This window comes from Denticeps clupeoides, chromosome 17, assembly GCF_900700375.1.
Source record: "Denticeps clupeoides chromosome 17, fDenClu1.1, whole genome shotgun sequence".
NCBI classification, from domain to species: domain Eukaryota; kingdom Metazoa; phylum Chordata; class Actinopteri; order Clupeiformes; family Denticipitidae; genus Denticeps; species Denticeps clupeoides.
The window spans coordinates 6,067,311-6,072,310 of NC_041723.1; positions in this window are offsets into that span (position 1 = coordinate 6,067,311).

Sequence of the window (5,000 nt, forward strand, 5' to 3'; positions counted from 1 at the left end):
TTCTACTGCCTTGATATTTCACTTTTTAAACAAAAGTTTAGGGTTAAGGTGTATGATAAACCCCATGTTCTTTTTATATCACAATGTTGATAACTTACAAATAATTTTTAATAGTTCATAAATATATTTATATCTTTATATGGTGTAACAGCTACTATATTGTGCAGCTCTGTTCCAATATGCAACATCAATGTGCAGAGTGATTTTGTTATGACTTATTTTATTTTATATATACAATTTGGTGTTTCTGGGAAAAAATATAGAAATATTGACTGTCATTCCACTTCTCAAATCCAGGAAAAGTAAAGGCCCTTGGAGACACTGGTTCTACAGAAGCACTTACACATGCTCAACTGGCAGAAAGCTGGAGGGCGAGGAGTGCCTCCCGCCGCCGAGAAGCATCCAGGAAGAACTTAAATTCCATCTGTTTTACAGCATGAGGCGAGGAGCGATTTTTACCCCTAATTCACCTGTAATGAGGCATGGAGGTTCTTCTGCCAAGTGCAACAACTCCTCCAGCATCAGACGCCCGCTCCGCACTCCCAAGAATATATTCAAATACGACAAAGCGTGGCGTGTTTGTCAGACATAGGTGGGCAAAATCAAAGTGTGTTTCAGGTTCTGTTACCGTCCAAGCGTGCATGGAACCGTACAGCGAGTCATGGATCTACAAAACAGACACACACACACACACACACACACATAACACATCTCCACTCCCTCTGCTGCAGTATGAATCAATACAACCCATCACGCATCTAACTCAGGATCGTTATAGTTCAGCCAAGTGGGTAAGTCGCTTAATGATGCTGATTCCGAGGCAGAATTGGATTGCACCAACTGCAACCACAAACACTGCAAGGTGTTTTACTTTTTGCACCGCGGACCTGAGAAATAAAGGCTGCCGGCCCACGCGCGTTGGGGGTGAGAAGCAGGAATCCATTTTAACTAAGAGGAACATTAAAGCTAATTGCAGTCCTTAGCTGTTTGCTACAGCTAAGTCAGTGGCGTCTGATTTAACATTTCCCCAAAGACCGTAAATGTGCGTTAGTCCCATTTTCCTCTCAAAGAAGCGAGAGGGGAGACCAAGTGCAGTCCCGCAGTTTATTGTACTTCTTTAATTAAATTTGCTTATTGATTGGCCCAGATGGGAGCAACTGCTTTTTTTTTTTTTTTTACAGTCTCATCTAGTGCGACCATGAGCAATAATGCAACAGAGAAAAGCTTATTATGATGAATGTGTTTTAAAGTCAGGCTGATGTGTAAAAATCATTACGTCACAAATAAGAATTTCCCTGAATTGTTTACCAACTGGGACACAAAATGATTCAGAGAAGGATGACAAATTTCTTAACGGTTTTCCATGTTCATGAACATGGATGTTGACAGTTTTCTTCCTTTAAAAAGTCCCTATTTCACGATGTTCTGATGCTAGGCCTGAACGAATGATCAAATCTCCTCAATCGCGCACATTACATTTGTCAGTTGTGACTAATTAACTGAGACAAGACGCTGAATCTGAGGGGGAGGGAGCTCAATTCACTAACAGATAACACCTCCTCAATCAACTGTGTTAAATGTGTCAATTCACACTAATTAAGAACAATGAGCAAAAGCTGCAGGAATGAAAATATCCTTCCTGCTCAGTGTTTCCCCAGCCTGATGCTGCTATATTTCTGGTTCTATATTTCTGGTCTGGTATAACCGTGGAGGACTCCACTGAGAAAGGGTACGGTTCGAACCGAAGAAACTTTCCTATGTCTAGCATCCTGCCAATCCCACACAGGACCACGTCCTTTTTTCTGAGACTCTTTTCAAGGCTTTTAAATGATGCATACCTGCACTCCTGGTCTAAGCCACCCTCTAAATGACCTGACCTCGAAGGACCAGTTTTACCTAAAAAAAAAAAAAAACATTTTACAACATGAATCTATTAAACATGGAGACAACAGGTATGTAGACTTTATGAAGATTATACGTATTGATTTGCAGGCTATGAAACATGTAGAAGAACAAAACAGGATACTAGTTTATGTACACAGAACAAGACAACTCATGCAACTCTGGCAATTATTTAGTTTCCTTGATATATATAAATGTTTTTTTTCCAGCACACTGTTGCATTGTACGTAATCTCTGGTTGCATTTTTATTGCATACGTTGTAGCACCGCTCACACTGTGAGATGTTCATCCTAAATTCTGGTAACAAGAGCATGCAAATGGTCACCATTGAACTTTAGACAGCATTTTGAAGCGGCATCCAAAGATATCATGGGATGGCCCAAAATTGTAAAAATAAGTGTTTACAGAGCACCCTTCCCAAAAATGTGCATCTCAGCCAAGCACGGGAAAAAACTACGTCCAGCATAAACCAAAAGGCAAAGTCTTGGCTGTGAAGCCTTATTAAAATGTAATGCTGTTGGACTTTTTGGTTTGGGCAGCTTAGGTGAGAGTAGCGCAATCAACCCTGACAAGCAGGTGTGCCTGTCAGTCCTCAGCTTGCTGAGGTGCTTAACGCGATCCTCGCCGGCAAGCCCGAACAGCGGGCACCTGACGGGAAGGGGGCGCCAGGAGGTGACGTTCAGTCAGGGCCGGAATGGCGAGGCCAAACGGACGCGTGTGACCCATGCATGATGTAAAATTCATACAAGTGCATGTGTTTTGAAAGGCCCTCCATCATGTGCTCCAAGCAGCTCCCTAATGGAAGCGCCAATGGCGCTGAAATGCATTAAAGAATGGTCTCCTGACATCTAAGGCTTTTCGTTCCTGGTGGCTTCTGAAGGTAAATCAGGATGCATTCGGATTCCTCGGAGTGGCTTATGTAGTCACTCGGCGTGCAGATGCTGGGGGACGGAAGGGGGGCACACGACAGATGTGTGGGGAAGTTGAAAGCCGCCGAGGAGTGCTGAGAGGAGGCGGGTCAGGGTGCTTGGTCCGACTGAGGGTAAAAACCTCATATGGCCCACGAGGGATGGCTCAATTCATCTTGGCCAGTCAATAACTGGCAGCACACGACAGTCATTGATTATCAGCTTCGGGAGGCGGCAAGGGCCATCAGGCAGTCCTTTTGTTTCCGAGGCTGAGATGCACCACAGCAGAAGCCACTCGGCCCAATTAAAGTCTCAATACATCAGTGCAAGTTAAGCTTGTGGTCAAGCCAGCTGGTTATCTTTTAAGACAAATGAAGTGGATTCACAACAGGTCCGAGCAGCAGGGGCTTGAATGTATTGCCAACATTAATTAACGCACAGCGCCTGTCCCTGTCACAGACGCCTTAAATCACTTTAGTTTCTCGTCAGGCTATTTATAGGCCCAATCTGGGCAATTACCGGGGTTTTTATACGTGACTACGCGCGTCTTCACTCCCTCTCATAGTGTGAAGTGCCGTGTTTTAATTTGCCAGTCTGTCTACGGACCTGGAGCGCAGGGAGACAAAACGTTGGACGAGGGTTAAACAGCGCGGCGGTTAAGGGATGTAGGGGAGGTCAGCACCACCATTCAGAGTTTTCTCACCAGGAATTAATGTCAGCTCCTTGAAATGTGCTCCCTTCCAGAGGAGTCAGGACGCAGGACCAAGGATCAAAGAGCCGCTCCCCACGTTTGGTGAAATACGAATTCTAATCAACCACCCTCAGATGGCAACAGAGATGCGGCTGCTAAACATCACACACCAGAGCTGCCGTTCCATCCCAAACGCTACCCCATCATGCACCTATTTGTTCATTTCTCCAATGCTTACACCTAACTGTGGGGCGGGGATCGTAGTGAGCAAGTGAGTGTATTAGAAGAGGGCTGGGGACGAGACTTGCTGAAGGTGGAATGCAGAGACTTTTTCTCTGCACAGTGCGGTGCTGCCCTCCAGCAGGCCTGCATGATACTGCAGCAGTGGCTGCAGAAGACCTGCCGTTCTCCGGATGCTGCAGGCTTTTTTTTTTTTTTTTTTCTCCTTTCTGTACTGAAGAGCCCACCACCAATCGTCTGATCGATGGGGAATGATCCTGAGCACAGGAAGAGCATGTACACGCACAGACAAAGTGTACCATTCCTTTTGGGGGAGCCAGTGAAATGTGTCTGAGCACCAGCCAGTTCACAAAACCGAATTGATCTTTACAATCAGAGTGATGAATGAGGGAAGCTCGACATGTTTTCGCTGCGCAGTGCCAAGAGAATTGCACCGTAGCATTGTCTCTCCAAATGATTTCTGCCACCAACAAAAGGACTTCTCGGTTCTGTCCGTAAGAGAGGATTTCTTTTATTAACCAGGGAACATTTTGTGGCCTGTTGGGGGCTTTGGATTGGAGGGAGAAAAAAAAATTAAAAGCCCCGTTTTTAAAGTGCTATAATAGAGGGCATGTTTGCTAATGGAATGCGATTTTCTTTAGGATTTACAAAAAGTACTTAAAAGACAAGCTCGCAACAATATCTTTGCAAAGATATGTTTTGTAAAATGTAAACCCACTTCTGTCCATATGGCACAATCGGACGCCAGATCAAGATTTGTTTTGGGGCGAAAAGAGGAGTGATTCAAGAATTCCGATCTCACGTCTCCAACAGGCTACGTTTTATCAAGCGCAACTAAAATATGCCTCTACATTGTGCTTAGGCAGCAATTTAGGGGAGAAAGCAGGTGTGTCCTAAACAAATCAATGTGGAGCGGCGTGGCGTGGTCCGTTTCCAGCACGTCCGATTCCCTCACACTCCTCAGGGCCAACACCGGGAGCTAAATCAAAGTTAAGATATTGATTTCATCATTTCCACAAGGGCGTCCTTTTCCGACCAGCTTGGCCACTGACAGTTTAGCAGAATAGCTTTTGCGCCATCCGTCTTACTTCACCGTGGGCAAATGTCTCCAAGTTGCCACACTTCACGGCTGATCAATTGCACCACATAATGTGCGTCTGGGGGACAATTAACTCCGTGCTCCGAGCGCTGGCTTTGGTGCGAGGGGCCCGTACGAGGGGCTCCACGCTGGCGCAATGCTAACCCGCGGCAATAACGG